General features: G+C 34.9%; 1 protein-coding gene across 5 annotated transcripts in view; it reads left to right on the top strand.

Annotated features, from left to right (window-relative positions):
• Tinc (transmembrane protein tincar) overlaps positions 1-20,689 on the top strand; it is a 149,072-nt gene that overhangs the window by 86,936 nt on the left and 41,447 nt on the right. The window contains exon 1 of one of the 5 annotated variants that reach the window (XM_083102324.1): positions 6,772-7,028. The exons of the other annotated variants lie outside the window; for them this stretch is intronic. The gene's annotated coding sequence lies outside the window, so the exon portion shown is untranslated. Of the gene's footprint in view, positions 1-6,771; positions 7,029-20,689 lie in introns of those variants that run through there. 5 annotated transcript variants of the gene reach the window in all.

Here is a 20,689-nt window from a genome sequence, read left to right as displayed (position 1 = left end):
TGTAACATAAAATATTTCTTTTCAAAAAATTGGTGGCCATTTTTGCTAATTTATATTCGACACTATATTTTTAAAATACGTCTCTCTTCCGAGAGTTAATTTAATCATTTGGATGTTTGTAATGTTTCATCATATAAACTATAGCGAGAGATACAGCAAAGAAAAACGACCGAACTTTGTCTATTAAGGGAACTTGGGACTCGATGTAAGTACATAAGCACGTAACCTCTTCGTGCTTCCAACTACGTCGCAATTACATATTTCTTAATGCATACGACGTACGTGCGTAGGATACGCTTTTACTTACTAATAATGCCATGAGGTTGCAAAAAGAAAAAATTACGTTTGCAAAAAAGATACTTATATTTAATACGCTACTTGTTGCCATATTAACATTATATCCGTGCAGTATTTTCTTCAAAAACGATGTATTCATATTAACAATAATCATAACGATTATTTTGATGATAATGATTTTTTTAAAACATGCATTCTGCATATTTTATGAAATGAAATTCGAGGAAACCGATTATACACAGTAAAAAATTGTGCGTCCATATGTTAAAATTTTCTTGTGTTACCACGTTTTGATTAGTTTAATGTAAAATTAACATACAACTTATATGTTATTATTTTTATAACGTTTTCATGTATTACATTTATGTCAACTTCATAACTTAATACTTTGTATATGTCTTTTAGAAATGGAATATTATTTTGAGTATTTTTAACATAATCATTTTAAACAATCAACATGTCTAAAGGTCAATTTAACATTTTAAGAAAAAGTTAAAGTGAATCTTCAAAAAAAAATAATCTTGAACTTTAACATACAAAATAATCAAATTTACTAAAATCAAATGTTTCTATTACAAATAATTTAAGTTAAAATAATTACTAATTATATGTTAATGTCCTACAACAATTCTTACGAGTTATTGTAACTATTTTTTCATGTAATTTTTAATTAATTTGTATGTTACTTTTACATTACACTTAAAGTCACGATAATAAAAATAAATGTAAAGTATTGTGTCAATTATTTAACATTTTTAGTTTGTCAATAAGTAACATACGACGAATGAGTTATTTTAACTTAAAATGTAGAGTGGACTTTCTGGGACTTGTGAAAAATGTTATAATTAACATTTTATTTTTTACTGTGTATATTTATTTTTGTTTTAAATTCAATTGCAATTTTTATCTCCAATTTTTACTTTTGAGGAAACATTTACTCAAGCGGAAAAAATAATACGGTCTTCGTAAACGGAACGGTTTGCCATTTTCTAGTGCGTGATAATGATAAAACGTCGGTCCCTTTTTTGGCAAAAATTATTTTCTTTCGAGTTCAAGATACTGTAAAAATGGCGCAAGGGTCACATGGCCGTATTACCTAGGGTTCTCCTGTTACTCTCTTGGGAATCTAAGACAAGCAGACCAAGTGCTTGCGGGGTAGCAATATGGCAGCAGCAGTCGTGAAACATTTGCTCCCTTAATCTAACGTAAGACGGTGCCTGAGGCGGATTATTGAATTGTGAAGACTGTTCTTTTCGGTAACAATGCGTCTTATTTGCGAGATAATATCTTTCCAAAAATAAAAGAAAGCATTGTCAAGCCGCTTAATTATTTCGCCAAATTGTTTCTCGGATATTTGATTAGATATTGTAAGAGATTATCGTGTATTTTGCTCAAAATATATCGTATAATATTATAACTCGTATTCATATATTTAAAATAATACGAATTTTCAGGCTAAAAAAAAGAGAAAAATGTAATAGTAATATTGATGATAATTACTGAGGAGAGCTTAAAAAATTTTTATCATTTCTCTATGAAACTATAAATTAAGCGTACTTACTAGATTGCTAGACTTATCATCTCGGGAAAATATCGCACAATATATTCCTCTTATCAGTATCTTCTTCGTTAATGCATTCTGAAATCTGTTTTTATCAGATATTTATTCAAGAAATTTTTAGATGAAAAGATATAGATATGACGGTGATGTGATGACGTAATTCTTTATTTTTTTTTAATTTACTTTATAATTTGCGCACATGGTAACCAGACTTATCGCGAATATTTAGCATTTTCTAGAATCAGAACAGAAAATAGAGCCTGTGTCTTCGCGCCCGCCCGAACATGAATCATTTCCGTAGTCATACGACATCCAATATTATCGGATGTTCCGTGATGCGGAAAATATTGTCGACGCAGATGCGCCATTATGCGGGCGAGAAATAAGATGCGCCCGAGATCGGTTGATCTACGGACCCCTCGAACATCGTACAGTTTCTGTGGAAAGAGACAGCTAGGTCTAGCACGAGCGTCTTATCCACCCCCATAGAAAAGGTCCCGTCTTTCCGGTCGGCGATCGCGGCGAAGTAGAGAACTCCCTATTCACTCCATCTACCCATCCTCGCATCTTTTCTCTCACCATCGGAGAAATCGATTTTCCTCCGCCTAGGGGAACGACACGGTCCTCACGAAATAGCTAGTCGCATTTATTCTAACGACTCCCAGCAGAGTCGACGAATGCTATCGAACGAAACGATACAGTACGTAGTTTCTAGATTTTAGGGCTAACAGTATGTAGAAATATATCGTGGTCTATTTGCATATGTGTGTCGTGCCATATAAATCGTAAAGTGACAAGCGAAAAATTTTTGATCTCTATAAGTGAGCTGTCTTTCTTCTTGATTACTTAATAATAGAAATTTTTTAACAAATATCTGTTCTGTTTATATATATTTCTAAAAATATATATTTGAAAATGATACATTTTTTATAATTGAACTGAAAAAGATAAAATTTAATAATGATTTGTAATCGGATAATGTATATTTATTTGTTAGAATTAATAATATTTTAGATAACATGATATGAAATGTATTTGCTATTTTGTTTTTACTAAAAATACACAGTTTTTCTCTGAAGTAACTTCCATGATTGATAGCATTTTTTATTCGGTTGGTACATTTTGTAGCAACTTGCTATCAATTAAAAAGATAAACACTGACAGCTCTTGCATTCACGAACAAGAAGTTTGAGAGAGTTTACTCGTTGAAATCGATTTTTTTGACATTAGGGGAATGACCTGTCCTTTGCGAGATAGTACGAGACCTAAAAACATTTATTTTTATGGCGCCGAAGGCGAGTAGACGATGAAATAAACATATAATAATGATTCAATATTGGGGGAAGAGCTCCGACGAGGGCTCTTAAGCTATTCGCTCGGAAGATTTGAAGAAGCAAAGAAGATACATCTTTATTATGTAAAATGTACTTTAGACATCAAATATATCAGTGATCGAAATTTGTTTTTCTCGTTATTATGGAATGTTTGATCTTATAAGCATCAAAAGAATGTATTAGAGATTAGAGAAAGATTACAGAGAGATAGAAAATTAATACAAATATTATAAAATACTAAATAAAAATTACACAAAATTAGATATTAATATAGAAATTAATATAAATATTAGTTTTTTTTATTCAAGTAATATTATATTAATTTTATTTGATTTATGGTTATTTTGTATTTATGAATATTATATTTTTTATTATATTGATTATGTTGATAAAACGAATTTTTTCAAATTAAAAAAAAATTCTCGCTTTCTCAGAACTTTAGAACGAATTTTCGTTATCATGGATATCCTAGACATATCCTGTCGGCACCCTAGACATACTTTTCTATAGGTAGAATTTCCATCTCGTGCATGTCACTCGTCGGGAAGAGTCGTAATTCAGACTTCCAGATCGATTTCCTCGAGATTAGAGTCTGCTAAGCCGGTGTCCCAGTTGCATTTTTTTTACGAGAAATAAGATACAGCATAAATTCTAATAATTTTCAATGCACGCTACATTGCCGTTTTTATCAAGATGGATATTCTCGAGAAACATCGTTTGCGCCGAAAATTGTTTTTTCCAAGCCTCGTTATTACGAGAAGAAATATTTGCTCGCAAACTTTGGCTCTTTTATTCGCAAGGCGAATAGTTTTAAATGTTTGCCATGTACTCGTTTGGCAAGCGACTCTTGGTAAGGATAACGATAGCGATATGAATTGCATGGCCTTTGTAATATTCTCTTCATTGCATGCTGTTGATATAACGACAGACGCATCTTTTATTTATGGAGAATTGTTTATCTTTGCTTACTCTGATAACTCTCTCTTTATTGCTTGGGTAAGACGCGTTTATTATTCCGTACGAATACCTGACGGAAGCAGACTTGTGCGGCTTGAGGGGATCTCGTATCATTATGAAAATTAAAGCAATCGTTAAATATTGAATGACATTTGGTACGACTTGTATATCCGTCTGCGGAAATACAACGGAATAATACGGAGCGCTAGGCTGCATTTCTACGAGGGTGTCGTAACAGTCGATGACATTATTGCGTTCCATTTGGTCCACGGGGTCGTAGGATACGGGAAATGGACACTTTCTCTATCAGGCAAGAATGTATTCTCGAATGCGATACTACGCTCGATTTGTTACGCGGCAGTAACTTCTCGCTGAAACGAGATTGGTGTAGCGAGAACCGTGTTACGACGTCCGATACCTTTCCTTTCTCTCTTTCTGGCAGGAATATTTATTAAGATGTTATTTATAAACGTCAAAGTATCGTCCAGATAAAGCGTCTCTTCATTTACATCGTAACTCGTGTTACAAAGTACTTGCGATAGCAAATCGCGATAATATGCAATTTTCTCTTCTGCACTGAGAAAAAAATCTAGTTGCATTAATTAGAAATCTGGTAGATTCAACCAGTATGTCTGTTGGAAAATGGACGAATCAGAATTCCTTTAGGAATTACTAGATGAGTGCACAGAAAAAAATAAATGTCAAATCAAAACTTATATACTTAAACTAACGCGTTCATTGTTTCATATATACGCAACAATTTATAATCTTTTTAGAAGAATTTAATAATTTTAAATTTCAACAATATTATAGTCTTATTTTAATATTGTAACTGTCACCTCAAGAATATATAATTATTTAATTCTACTTGAAGAAAATTAATCTTTGATTTAAAAATGTTATTTTCTATCTAACATTGTTTCTTTTCCATTCAAGAAAATTAAATCTTAAATCATAAGAATATATTTTTCTCGATTGAACTATATAAAAAAATGGCTTCATTCAAGTAAGCAATTATTCAAGCAATTATATTTTTCTTTAATTAACGCAATATAATCTCATTTCAAGATTTCCATGTTAAAACTAAATATATTTTCAAAACAAGAATGTCCTTTTTTCTGTGTAGGATTAATTTCTTCCTGTTAAATTTATCAAATTTCCTTGGTAATAATACTAAACTTATAACAAAAATGGCACCACTGTATCCATGTTTAGAAGTTTTATAGATCCAACTAAAATACTAACTAAATCCTTGTAGTAAAATCTATTAAACGTTCTAGTTATAAGAAATCGAGTCTTATTGTGAAAACTAGAAATTCTGTTTGGTTTAATCAAAATGCCTTCTATCAGATATGTCTTGTTGGTACAATCAAACGATTTTTCTCAGTGTACGATTGATTGCATTTCGAGTATAATATTCAACAGCAAACAGTATCGATTATTTCCAATACGTTCAATTGTTGAGATCCACGATATCGTCATCACAATAAAAGCAATAACGTTTTTTTTTCCGAATCTAAATATCCATCTTAATTGATGAGGGTAGACGAAAGCAATTACGATGCGCATTGACGATTCCCGCTGTCGGACAGAGAATTATGCGGACGGACGGACGCTGTTTCGCGCGCAAACGTTAAAATTAAATACGCTCGCAATTAATCCCGCATTTATGAGGTCGTCGCGGGATATCGAAGGGGTCACGCGGCTGTGCGACGCGGAAAGCGTCGAGAGAGAGGACGGAGGGAGAGAGGGTGAAAATTGTGTACACGCACCTATATCCCGGGGTGAGGGATGTTCTGTATCCATGGTGACACGCTGACTCATAGGACGGACCACTGACGCCGGAAGAAGATGGTGCGTGGGAGTCGGGTGGAAAATCCTTGGAAGGATTCCTTGCAGCTTGTGATCTATTATTCCGCACCAAGGGCGCGGGTGACTGTGATCCGTGCAATGACCTTGGCAATGTCCTATAACCTCGAGAAAACTACATCACAACATGAGGGGAGAGTGTTCTCTTTGCCTCTGGAGCTGAATCCTCCCTTTTATAACTCGATATAAAGATACGTCATCTTTCGAGTATAAGAAGGTATATGATGCTATGTAAAGAGATATGTGTACTTATATTGTTATTAATTTTATTTGTTAGCTTTTTGCAAAATTGTATTATTATTTATAGTTGCCTTTTAATTTATATTTCTACCTAAAAGGATCAGAGTAATTGTGAAGAGACGACAGAAATTTCAAAGCATCATAAAAATTTAAAATATTAAAATTAAAAGTTTAATATAAACAAAATATTAATAAAAGTTTAAAATATCATATTTCATGTTTTTCGCTAATTCTTTTGTGAATACTTTTCTATTGTAAATTATGACATTTGCAAGAACAAAAATATATTCTACAACTTATGCACAGTTAAATTGCATCGATTTTTCTCGTCAACAAAAAAAAAAAAACTTTGATGTAATAAATCTGAAAAGCTCCAACTTTTCACACGAAATGTAAAACGTGCATTAATAACTGTCAAAATTTAGAGATATTTAGATTACGATTTTTCGAAGTGAAAACAGAATCTTTTAAATGATAATAATAGCTATTTAAAAAAATCTTAATTAAGAAACAGCTGGAAAGAGAGCAATTATCATTTACAAATGCATTGTCGACAAATGTCTGCATGTTTACAGTATATTTTTTGTAATAAGCTATACATACTTTTTGAATATGTGTATTACCTATTACATGAGACGGATGCGAATAAAAAAAAGAAGGAGGATGATAGGTGGTGGCCTTAAAGTCGGAGATTCTTTCGGTAGCGACGTAACGAAGACAAAGTACTGTGCCTTGAAGGGGATCTTGTCTGATCTCCACAGTCACGCGAGGTATGTACTAACGATTTGGAAAATACATCTTCGTTGCATTTTATGAAGAGTGATAATCTACAGGAAAGCGGTCAATTTCCCCTGTCAATTAATTGCAAATGAATTATTGAAACATAGAAGTAGCACTCATTTTATTACTTTCCCTTTCTAACATATTTGCAAATTTTTTACATTATTTTCCATTTTTCTGTGACAAGAGTAGTAAAATATTATATTTAAAAATAATGCAGAATCATAAAAATTGATAAAATTGCAATAATTGTCAACTAGGTAAGAAAATTTTTATTAAATATCTCATGATTTAAAGTCGTTATCTTCAACGTGTTTTCTTTATTATTTACATATGTTTTCTTAATTTATTATAAATTAATGAATCATATTATTCGATAAAATCATATTATTCGATAAAGAATCTATTACCTTCGGTTGAGAGAAATGCTTTTGCAGTAAATAGAGCATAAGTTCAATGAAGCTGATCATCTCCGACGAGAATGGAGGTTTTAATCTGCCTTTACTGAATGTCCTTTTTGCAAAATCTGGAACACCAATGGGGGAATTATTACACAATACAATGGATACAGACCACAAATACGACCACGCTTTGCAAAAACAAAAGAGGGAAATACGGGTACGGCATCAAAAGGCTTGCGTATTTCTGTTCTCGGCAGTTCTCTCGAGTTTTGCCGTTTTGAAAGTTTTTGAGGTATCGAAGCGGCGGATATTCTTCTGTTATTCCCCCTACCAAAATAATGCTGGACGGCATGAAACGGAACAGAAATTCTACTTAAATAATAGTCGCAAAAGCTCCACCTGTTCACTTTCAAGAAGAAAGAATAAAATATAGAAACACACAAAGAGAAAGTTTGATATGTCAAACAAAGAGCGCCTGTTTCCAACAAGATTGCTTTGTTTTTATCCATTAGGATCATACAAATATCATTTATTAGAGATTTGATTATAGTGATATTAAACTTGGAAAGTGCATTAATTAGAGAAATTATTATATCAACATGACAATAATAAGATTTATATCAAAAGTACAAATCTTGAAAATGTAATATAAAATAACCTTCTGCTTCTATTAGAAATTTTGTCAACATTGCTTCGAAAATATAATTGTATTTCTCCTTGTGCACTGTTATATTTTTTCTACTATCAATTATTTTTTACTTTTGTCATTACTGATAAAAAGATACATGAACCGCTTAGGATGTAGTCCAGATTGTTCTTGACGACAAAGAATAGAGATTCTTATCCACATTAAGAACATGTACGTAATAAAAGCAAGGGAAGGAGATCTTGGAGATTACGCGAAGAAACGAAAGACGCACTGACGGTGGATTTATATCATTTCTTCAGGATTCCAGGCTTTGATACAAGAGAGGATTTTATTATTTCGTAAAAGCCGTTAGCGACGAAAAGAAAATCCACGTGCCATTCGAAGAAGACGATGTGAAGGAGCTTTCGGATCATCCTATCATTAAGAAAGTTACACAAAAAGCTAACTATATAAAAAGCGATCTGTTCGCTCATACATTTTAAATATACATGTGCATGTGTGGATAAATCTTAAGAATATAATATACAAATATTATAGATTATGTATAGTTATTACATCATACTTAAAAAAAAATAAATTTTATACAAATGAAAATATGTAAATATAACAAAATGATCTTAGTATCACACGAATATAATCTTAACATATTTAAAATGTTAATATATTTAAAATTTACATGTATAAAAATTCTATATTTAAATTCATACTTAAAATTTTATCTGGATTGAACGCAGACATTTAACACTTTTATTAAGTCCACAAATCGCTACATTTTAATCCATAAATCTCGAGCTCCTCGTCGACGCGGAATCATTTCTATAGAGCGTGATGACTTCTGGGCATCTTTCAGAAGCGGAAAGGCAATTCGAGCGCCGACATTTAATCCGGGTGCGTTTGTCACGCGTGTCACGCACTTTCCAGCCCCTCACGTTCCGGCAATTCCCTCTCGTAATGTTCAAGATCCTAGGAGGTTGCCCTCTTTCCTTGCTATGCCACTGCTACTCTTCTTCCTCCTCCTCGTCATTCCGCCTCTCTGCCACCTTAGCTTATTCACGTGGGTGACAGAGCGTAGCGAAGAGACGTAGCACGTCACAAAAGAGGGATAAACGTTTAACCCTTCCCGCGCGCGCGAACTTCAGCTCGGGACTTGAAATTTTGTGGAAAACGAGCCACGCATTTCGAAAGGACGATTTCCCATTCACCACCCCACGTTCCAGAGAGGGTGACGCAGATTTCGCGATGTTTAGGGCCAATTCTTTCACAAGGGTACATCGCGATATGCCGAAAGTAATACGGTTCTCTTTTCGCTTTGCATTTCAAGTGCCTGAAAGAACGTCGCGCTGAAGAAAATTGAAATCTAAAGTCTTAGTGTCATGGAATTTCAATTATTCGGGACTCAAGAAAGAAAGATTAATAAAACGCTTATCGTTAATCCATTTATTTGAAAAATCTAACTTGTGCAAAAAATTTCTCATTTTTCACTTAATTATTTGAATTATATTTGATAGGATAAAATAATGTAAATTTTACATGAAGATAAAAAAAGAAAAATTTTACTTTAAAAATTTAATTTCTATTATATAATTTACATCAGACTGATTTTAATTTAATTTAATTTAATTAGAGCACGCGAGAGTCAATTCTTCGCTAATGCCTTCAAATTCGCGACTATCGCTATTTTACGCTTTCCTCGTTGAATGATTTATTCGGGATGACCGAAAGTGAGGCGAATTCGCTTTCAGCTACCTACAAGTTTTCTCCTTCGTGCAAACACACGCGACTCGCACGCACGATCAATCATCATTCCGCGCTTTCCCTTCCGTGCGAACTCCTTTCTGCCCCTCCCTCTTCCCCTGACATGTCGAAAACTACAATTACCCGCGTGCGTGGACTTGCATTCGAAGCGAGCTCGCGCTTCCACGGGGTGAGTATCCGAAGATACATTGACGTCGCGGTAAAAGGTTGGAATGTCCCCGGAATCGCGCAGACTTTCAAGGAAAATAGATCGACATTTTACGTGTCTACCTATCAACCTACGGAAGGAAGAAGGAGTTCCCTCGCGGGTCTCTTCCGGGTTATCTATCTCGTGGAAATCGACCTGACCGGGACAAAGGGGGAGGCCCTCCCCCGCGCCCTCGGAGGAGGCGGGGACGAGTCGTAATGAATCATCGTTTTAATCCCCAACGGATAATCCATCGATGACGAGAGAGAGACCGCGTCGCAATTTTATAATCAATTAAGAAAGGGGCCGTCGAGAGCGACGCCTTTCGTGGTCGCAGGAACGAGGAGAGGAGAATCGATAGGATGGAAGTAAACGAAGAATCCCTTGCTAATGAGTCCATCAGTGGCTGCGTGAGATGGGTTTAAATGAAGCGCATCTGAAGCTAGAGTCTACGCCTCCATGTTTTACGCGTGGAATATAGAAACTGCTACTTTATATAATAACTTAAGGGATGATTAATGAAAGGCGAAGGAGGAGTAAATTCGTTATTGTTCGTCTATTTAGAGGTTCGTCTACAGACTAGTAGTTTAGATACCTTATATACCTTATATATTATATGCAAATTCTCTCTTTGATTAAGTGTAAGCAACTAATGTTAATCTTGCTTTGAGTTGGAACGTCGTTTCAAAGACGACGATATTGTTCGTGAAATTAATTTAGAAATGTAATATATTAGACGCAAATAACGTATAATATCTGATAAAAATGACGAAAACATTTTTATGTTTCATCATGTATATTTCTCGCTTTTTTCTCTGTAATCCACTTCAACGTGACGCAATTTTTTTTACCGTGTGATATATGCACATCTATTCTGCGGACCATCATGGTGTTCATAAATTAGATGCTTCTTCAAGTACTTTGCATAGTCGGCTTTCATGTTCCTTTTAACATTTTTATTTGCTCACACAGGCAATCATCTTTACTATATTCTTTGTGGTTTAATAATATGGTTCTTTACATTATATTTGAATTTTCGAGAGGAATTTACTACAAGATGAATATGTAAAACTTTAGATTACATTTTTTCAAACTCGGATACAAGCTGTTTAAAAATCAAAGCTGTTTAAATATCAACTCAGTTGCTATTTTATTATCTTACAAATGCACATCTATTCCAGAAAGTCTGTGTTATGTAACGTATGGCTTACCTTGCTTTTATCGCGATTTTTTTCTGTCATGTAACTATTGTTCTAAAAGCATACAAAACAACTTAGCGCTTATCAGTACTGTCAAACGATCTAAAATCGCGAACTGCGCAAATATGTCACGCTAAGATTGCTTATCATATTCAAGGAAATTTTATTAGATCGATTTCGAAAACAGATCGTATCCCAACCTTGTTTGATCGCGATGCAAAGTTTTCTGAGAGTCCGCAACACGACTTACAACTATAATTGCTGCTCGCAATTAATTGCGGCGAGATTGTAAACAGATGTATAACAGAAAAATTGTATCCGCAACAGCTTGGCAATTAATTGCATATTAATGAAACATGTCCTAGTTTATGCAAGAATCGCGCATGATTTTTTCCTCTTGACGATGTAACTTATTAAAATGTCAATCAATTTGATATAATAATAAGCAAGTGTTTGTAACATTATGACACGTTTTCGTAATTCGAGATAAAAGTTTTTTAAACTTTTATTACTCCCAAAATATTTTTAGACAACGAGTATAATTAAAACAATACAAGTTAAAGTTATATGCGCAAAGATTTCTCGAAATATATTAATATTAATATTAACCCAGATAATTTAAATACATGATGCAATGCATATATATTTTTTTCGTTACATCATCCTTAAACATCCATAAACATTTCAAAGTGACGTTTTAAAATGACGTTAGTCATTAAAGTGATGTTTCAAAAAAATTAACATCTCAGTTAATAAATTTATAAATTAATTTATAAATAAATTAAAAGAAATTTATAATGTCAAGATATTAAAAAAATATTTTACGAACGCGAGGAAATGACGATACACACGTTACTGATGGAGAATACGAAATAGAAATACAATCATAATGTTATCCAAGTATCCTATAGACACGAGAATGATACTTTGACTGGTTGATAGTTAACGTCAGGATTGTAAATCGCAGGAAACGCGTTGTAGCTGCTTCGATAACAATATCGGCTAGCTAATAATGTCCAGACAGACAGACTTGTTTCGCAGCGATATTCTGCGCACTTATCGCACACGGCGTGTGTAGCTGTCTCCTTTTAGAACGCGATAGCGAACGTCACGTTATATGGTGACACTTCCTTACAGTGATTTATGATACAATTAGATACGAATTGAAAGACGTAAAGATAATATGAGTCGTAGAAACAATATGATACAGGTCTTAATCGTCGATATTAATTCGATTTTAAGTAGCAAATGGATTATTTTCGGTACCAGTGCGCGCTATGATTTAAGTAATTTTTATACTCAATTATTTATAATTGAATATGGAAGTAATTAGTACACTATTTCGAGGAATTTCGTGTTCATCGCTCGTCAATTTGCGACGAGATTTATTTATCAAGCATTAGTGAACGAATCATCGCGTGTTTCATCGGGTGATTCATCGTGTCCGGAATCACGCGACTAACACGTATCTCCGCAAACAGAAACTTGAAGATACAACTCAATAGGCGACCCTCGCAAAACAAGTATCACCCGATTAGAGCACTCGTAATCGTGTTACTCGTTGTTAGCTTGCGGAACGGACCGTCTGTTGTCGAGGATGTATACGTGTACGCGGATTCGCGTGACCTGATCCGTGTTTCATCGGTATGCATCGATCTTAATCCACGTCCATTATTTGCAAGCCCGTCTCCAGGTTTCCCGCGATGTCAAACACCAGGCCAGGCGAGGCGACGAACTTTATCGACGTCGAATCCCATCTGCGTTTGTGTCCTCCCGCAGGAGGAGGTGCTCTCGTTAGTCGGGTGCGAGGGTGTCGATGGACGATTAGAGGCTCTACACTCTACGATCTTTCATCTTATCGCTTTAATGCGACTCGACCGGCGCGGACCGAGCTTACGCGAATTTCGATTTGTCGTCTTTGTCATCGCGCAAATGCGATTTCGTTGTCGCTACGCACGAACGTACGCGTAACCCATTGAATGTCAAGCGCAGGGGATGCCTGGGGATCTCCCCTTGGCGGGATTACTCGATCCTTCATCGCCAATCTCCCTCTTCTCTGCGCTCCCCCCTTCGTCGGCTCTAATGCTTCCATCCCGAGTACATCGATGCCGAGTATGATTCATGATCATCGACGAGGAGGAAGATCCGCGTCGACTTGCGAGAACTCGGCCTTGCTTCAGAAAGGTTTCTTTGCGATTCTTCGCTTCGGCTCTCTGCATCTCTCTCTTTCGTTTCTCTTTGTAAATTTTATTTATAACACGATAAAGATGAAAATGCAAAGCGCGAAGTGGAAAGCTGAAGCGAAGTTAGAGGTGCGCGAAGTAAGGCATTCATTCCGCATTCAAGAGTTGCATAAAGAAGAAACTTTTTCTCGCGAAACACTGCCAGAATCAATATATGGCGCGATATCGAAAGAGCCTTCAATTAATTAAGCGCACACGAGATACGAGAAATGTTTGATCTTATTAGGGAATTAAGTTATCGAAACGTGATCCTGGTTCGTACGTTTTTCACGAGAACTCCCTATTTAAGTTTCCGCTTCATATATATGGAAATTGGAGCACTGCATTGCGACACGTAGCGCGCCCAGGACGCGAGCGATACACCAGGAGAAGGATTCTTTAATTACTTTTCTCACTTTATATTTTACCGCTGCCAAATTGCGAGCGCGAGCCGCGCATAAACTCGACTTGATTTTCGAGGTCGTTGGAATTTCTCTTCTTAATTCAGAACGAACCTTTTTCCGGCGACAGTTTTATTTCGGACGGGCGTTTTTAAAGCGATTCCCGGCGAAAAATGCTCGCCGGGAGTCCGAGAGTCGCCGGACGTTGGAGTGAACTTGACCCGGCTCATCCCTCCTGGAACATCCCTCGTTCCCTGTAGCCAAGAAAAAGAGACGGGAAAAATTGAGAGCCCCGGGAAACGGACAGCCTCGAGTGTGTCTGAAAACACTGCCGGCAGTTTTGCGAACGTTTCTTTTTTTTTTCTCTCTTTTTCCTAATCTTCCGTTACTTTGCTCCGGTTTTCATTTTCATTTTCATTCATGGCGAAAAAAATTGTGCTACTTTCTCTCCTCCTCTAATTTTCTCGAAATTATAATTACGCTCGTTAACATCCGCTTAAGTTGAATAATTAACGTTTATATTTATCAGGCAGGGAAATTAACTCGTGCAAAATACAAATCGTAATCCCGTAATAATATAAATGTTTTTTTAGGAGATACGTTTCGTGACAGACATGCAGTAATCTCTTTAAAGAGGACTTCTCTGTAATTATTCGGCTGTATATACATGCGTAGAAAGATAATTAGCGCGTTCTTTTTTTATATTGTATTATATTAATGTAATATATTTTTTTTTTTTAGTTACTAATATTTTCTCATCCGCGATATTAGATGTACCGCTTGTCGACACCAGCAAATTTATCGATAAATTTGATGTGACATCTAAATTTGTTTGACATGTTTTGTTTAAAGTTAGTCTAGGTGTTGGATCTGGATTTAAAAAACCAATACCACAGGTCAGACCCTTCTCTAACCACTAAGTATAAGCTCAAATATATCCTTGTAGAGACATGGTCTCTTGTTATACCACCACGTCGCTTCAAACAAACTGTGTTACACGTGTCTACGTCCATGTGGATCCTCTTATGTAACACTGGTATTAAAATTCATGAGCCATTATCATGAAATGGAACATAAATATGACTGCTTGTACGATCAAGTAAAAATTCGCTAAGTAAGATTAATACAGAAACAATCTATTAAGATGGCGATATTAAGGAAAAGAAACGAACAACTTTTCTTTTTGTACTATATACGATTTTTTAATTAATAGATAATTAGTATAAATTTAAATCGAAGACATGCATCTATTTTTATAAATCTGTTTTATCGTGAAATTTTTGATTTTAATAATGATTCTCGATTTAGTATATGTGCAAAAAACAAGAGTTTAAATCTCCTTGCTTACGATGAGAACGTATGGTAAATGCAAATCGCGCGTTGGCAACACGAATCGACGAGCCTTGATCTTCCGACCCTTCACGTGTCGCTCTTTCACAAGGCAAATGGAGAGTCAAATGGCCACGGTGGTTACTGCTGGCCGTGCCAAAACCACGAGGTCAAATATCTATTAACCTCTTTCGTGTATTATGGACGAATGTCCGTACATGCGGTTTTCCTATCAAACGGGTAATCTATATGGTTACATTATCGTTAATTGTCTTCGGTCGAACGAAAAAGAAGTGACAATCAGATTTAACATTTAGCCGGTAATTTATTAAATTAATAATATAATATATATAGAAAATAATTTTTTATACATATATTAATTAATTAATTCATTCATTTATTATATTTAATATAAATTTATTTTTATAGTTTTATAAATTTGTTTTATAGATCTGTCTTTAGATAGAATATGCAATAATAAATATTTTTTGATGACAACAATGCAATATAACGATATGATTTTATCACACATGGAGCTTAATAAAGTTTTAATTGAATTATTGGAAAATTTACCATGGATATTTACGTCATAAGCTCTACGTTTCTCGAAAAATATTAATAAGCTTATAATGCACAAACTAACTTAACACAATTAGCATAAAATGTTGCACCAACACACCATCTAAATAATTTCCTTTATTTACTGAAATTATGAGCATGTATACAACATACACGTAGGATTACCGAGCGGTTGAGAGTATTCTGTCGTAAATTTCAAGAATTTGTCATAGGCGCGTAAATTTTGCAAGATATCTGTCCCACTATTACCGTATAACTTACGAAACTCAGGATTAGGGTAGCAACTTAACGTAATTGATCGCTCAAACTTCCACGTTCTATGACTTTAACCCCATCTTCTTGCTATCGTGTCACTCTCGTTGCTCCCCCTTTTCACCTTTCCTTAATCCTTTTACACTTACAAACGGTCGAGTTCACGCTATATTATACTTCCTCAATTTCCGTTTTCCTGACTCGATTCGCGGATTATTTCATCCCATTTCTTCGTTTGCTACAGTTTGAATGTAATTTCGACATGCGCGTCTGCAGAGAATAACGTTAATGAGATTCTCGGGATTCATTTTCAACTTGCTTTTCAAGTCTAACTTTACGACGTATGTTTTTCGCTCTCCTCTGTAATCTTTTTCTCATTTTTCTTATTTTCCTACTGCCAGTCTTCCGCTCGTAGGAGGGGTATTTTGCCGGTCTACCCTACACAGAACTTGTATCGATCGCGTGCAAGTGCGAACAGCTCTAATGGAGCGTTAATGCGTTTGATCGTTTCGTGAAATACATCAATCAGCCGCCCAGCTTTCGGGAGAACTAAAGTATGCAGGAGATACACGTATAATACTTTACTTAAATTGTATCTTAACTAAACATATTCAAGTGCATATACTATCTCAGTATCATTTAATATTTTTTAGTCACGATTTTAATAAATAAATATTAATATAAGATAAAAACGTTGACAACACTTGTAACAAATTTTATACAACGTGCCACATTGTGTACCATTATTTCGTAATGATGTTTGCATTGCCCTCGCTAAAGCATCGCGAGATAACTAATGTCGGTGCTACCGTTCCTTAACGACTAGGGCCGCGTACGCTATTATCCTTATATCGCGGAAAGGATATTCTGGATTTTTAATTAAAAGAAAGGACGAATGTACATATTTCATCAAGTTTTATTGCATCGGGATCAAAGTAGTAAAATTATTAATGATCTGAATTTAAAATTAATAATTTGACGAGACATTTGACAGGATACGCAATAACCGACCACTTTATCAGCTGGGGTCTTTAACGTGCAAATCGATGAAAGAATTAGTTGTGTAATTAAGAATTTTATTTCATACATAAAGATTTTAAATATAGAAAATAAAAAAATATTAAAATATATTAAACGATGAGACATTTTTTATCGCAAAACAAAATATGTCAAATATGTCATATGTCATATGTCAAAATATGTAATATGTCAAAGATTAGATCTTATTATATTATTTATTTCACGCTACTTTTTGTCAGATCATTTTGTCGAGCCATTTTGTCGAGCACTTTTATGCGAAATGGAGGTAGAACAATTCAAATATTCTCAATTATATGGGCATCATCGAGTACGCGATCGAAAGTGAAGCTTTGCTGATCAGTCTCGTTGGGCTCAACTGAGCCCAATTAACGCAAGTTCGTCACGTGTCAAACGATGTGCATTGCCATCCGGAAAAGGGGCAACAGTTAACCTCTCGGCGAGGGGCTCTCGACGACACGGTGAGGAGGGCTCCGAACGATGGGTCGTGACTCTGGTAAGGGCTCTAGAATTATCACGGTTCGGCCCCACCTTCGCCTTCGGGACCCCTTTGTGTTGCGCGGCTCCTTTCCCCAGCACGTGTGCGTGTGCATATGTGCATGATCATTTGTGCGAACGTGGAACGTACCGACGACGTATCGACGACGCCCACAAATGGATACCATAAGTAACTATCTCCCCGGGTCAGACAATACACATTTCTCCATCAACTCTCCGGCGCCCTTCTTCCATCCTATTCTTCGCACGTTCTCTCGAGGATCTTTTGTCCTATCCATAGAATCCGGCATTTTAGGCGCAAATTGCATCTTCAATTTTACCGAATGCGCCTCTTACAGTGCAACGAAATTTTTATCGATAAATAAAGAAAAGTGAAAAAATCGGTCTTATACAATTTTAAAACAAATAAAATATATAGATAGCTCCTAATAAAGAATCTTGTTTTCTTTCCAGCAAAACACGTTAATATTCAATTAATCTTCTTTTCATATAAACTGTCTCAATAAAATAAAAATGCCCAGAAATCAAGTATGTAATAAATAATTACAAAGAATGAAATGAAATTTTTCTATTTGAAAAAGAACACCGTAAGTTATATAAAAAATAAAATCTCAAAATAAATATATTAATATCAAATTGACTAAATGGAAGTAATACAAACTAATACTTTGCAATACATCGACATCAGTGATCAAAAAAGATTTTTAAATATAGTTAATAGTAATATTCATCTTGTTTGATTAATTGATGAATAGGTTAAGATAATTTTAAAGTTTAATAAATTAATTATTTTAAATACTGAAACATATGAAGAGAGTAAAATTATAAAATAAAAGATAAGAGGTTTAATTTCAATAAATGATAATAAATATAATGAGGTAATTTTTTGAATTAATAAAAAAAATAGAATTTCTCAATTTAAGAATATAAAAATTGAAAGGTATTCATAAATGAAAGGGTGGAATGCCAAGTTTTAAGTTTAAAGCTAAAAAATAAAAAATATTCTAAAAAAATTAAGTTTATAAAAGAAATAGAAGTCAAAAAGTAGGGCAAATATAAAAAAAAAAGAAGCAATAGTTTGAATAATACAATAAAAAAAGCCGGAATGGAAGATGGTCTATTTTCTGAATTTAGATAACGCGATTGAGAGAGAAAGCGAGAGAGGAGAAGGAGATGAAAAAAGCCGAGTGAATTAAAAACGTTCGTTTTCTTACCGGCGCTCGTAAAAGCCACATTTGCCTAACCATACGAAAAGGGAACCGACGAGTTAAGCCCGATTTATATTCCGGCTAGCACGACAAACAATCTCGAAAACTTCTAACCGCATCGTCCTCGCCCCCGCTCGCGCTCGTGTCCCCACCGAAAGAGAGAGAATTCCGAATCAGCGTTTCCCGCTTGCGGAGCTTTAAGCTTCTCTCTCCGCCAACTTTGCCAAATCTCTCGAAATCAGTCTCTCTCTCTCTCTCTCTCTCCCTCCCCTACCGTGCGCTTCTTTCCTTAAATTGTGGCAGTGTTGAATTCGGCGCGCCCGCATGGGAAAGACAGACGTCGTGAAAAACAGGGGGGGAAGGGAGAGAGGAAACGCGAGCGTGAGAAGGAAGAAGAAAACGATCGCGTGTGCGGAACCGCAAGCTCGGCGAAAGTCCGAAACTCATCCCAATTTCCGCTTTCGAATTTTCACGCTTTCCGTCGAGATAATGGACTTGCGGGTTATCCTTCCCCACGGGAAATATATCATCTCAAGTATAAGCCCAGCGACGTTATGATACGCAATAATAATTATACAACTTGACTTTATGACATAACTTTGAGAGAAAGAGAAACAGAAAGACAAATATATGTCCTGGAAACATTTATTTATTATTCTGTATATTATGATGATTTACGAAAATTCTTTATTTAAATATCATTTTTACAAATATTTAAATGCATATTAAAATATTAAAGATTGGCAAGTAAGAGCCAAGGTGTAGTAATTAAAGCGCAAGAAAGAAGAAAAATCTTTTTTTCTTTTAGTCATTGTCGCGTTTTGATTCTTACTTGCCAATTTTTAATTTTCTAATTATTGTTATTATTTGAGCCAATTTTTTATTTCAATTATATTAAAATAAATAATAATAATAATAATAAATAATATATTTTATTATAATTTTTAATTCCAGATTCTCTCACATTTATTTTTTTTCCATCCCTTAATCATAAGGGATCGCGCGTTATATCTCAGATAATAAAAGAATTTTCTTTGACCTGACAAACGATAGCTCGGAGAAACCGAAATAAGAGAACGACTTTCGGAAGATGAACTGAATGGGGAATGGGAGAGAGGAAAACGTTGGTGCGCTCTCCCGCGGAAGAGAAAGCCGCAAACTCGGCAAAATGGCGAAGCCCTGAAATCCATCTCGACCTTGCGTCTTCGAATTTTCGCTCCTTCCAGCGAGAGATAATAGGGTTTCCCGGATATCTTGCCATACAATAACTCATCCAGGATACAAACAGCGCCATGTTAAGCGCGGCCGCATATTAATCACAATTTTCATTTTCTCGCGCGAACGATAACGAGAGGCGCCGGCCTTTATATGCAGAAAAGCGCACGCAGACGCGAATAATCTTTGCGCACGGATGATTTCGCGCGCACTAACTCAAGGATCGTCGCGCAGGATAAATCATCCCCGCGAGATTATTTTATCTAAATCAGGAATCCCGTTTGCAGCAAATTGCTGCGCGTGCAAGTTAAATTTTTTTGTGTTTTCAAGTTCTCGGATTTTTTTGTATCTTATTCTATAGGATAAACTCTCTTCTTATTCATTGAATTCTTCGATATCATAGTAGAGAAAGTTTTGTCATAAAAATGATTGCACAAAAAAAAGGACATTCTTGTTTTGAAAATATATTTAGTTTTAACATGGAAATCTTGAAATGAGATTATATTGCGTTAATGAAAGAAAAATATAATTGCTTGAATAATTGTTTACTTGAATGAAGCTATTTTATATAGTTCAATCAAGAAAAATATATTCTTATGATTTAAGATTTAATTTTCTTAAATGAGAAAGAAACAATGTTAGATAAAAAATAACATTTTTAAATCAGAGATTAATTTTAATTATAATTTTCTTAAATTATAATTTTCTTAAAATAGAA

The sequence above is a fragment of the Camponotus vicinus genome, unplaced genomic scaffold (genome assembly GCF_025532165.1).
Source record: "Camponotus vicinus isolate PSW18456_S1 unplaced genomic scaffold, iyCamVici1.0 SCAF_1, whole genome shotgun sequence".
In the NCBI taxonomy this organism is placed as follows: Eukaryota; Metazoa; Arthropoda; class Insecta; order Hymenoptera; family Formicidae; genus Camponotus; species Camponotus vicinus.
This window is presented reverse-complemented; position numbering and strand designations above follow the sequence as displayed.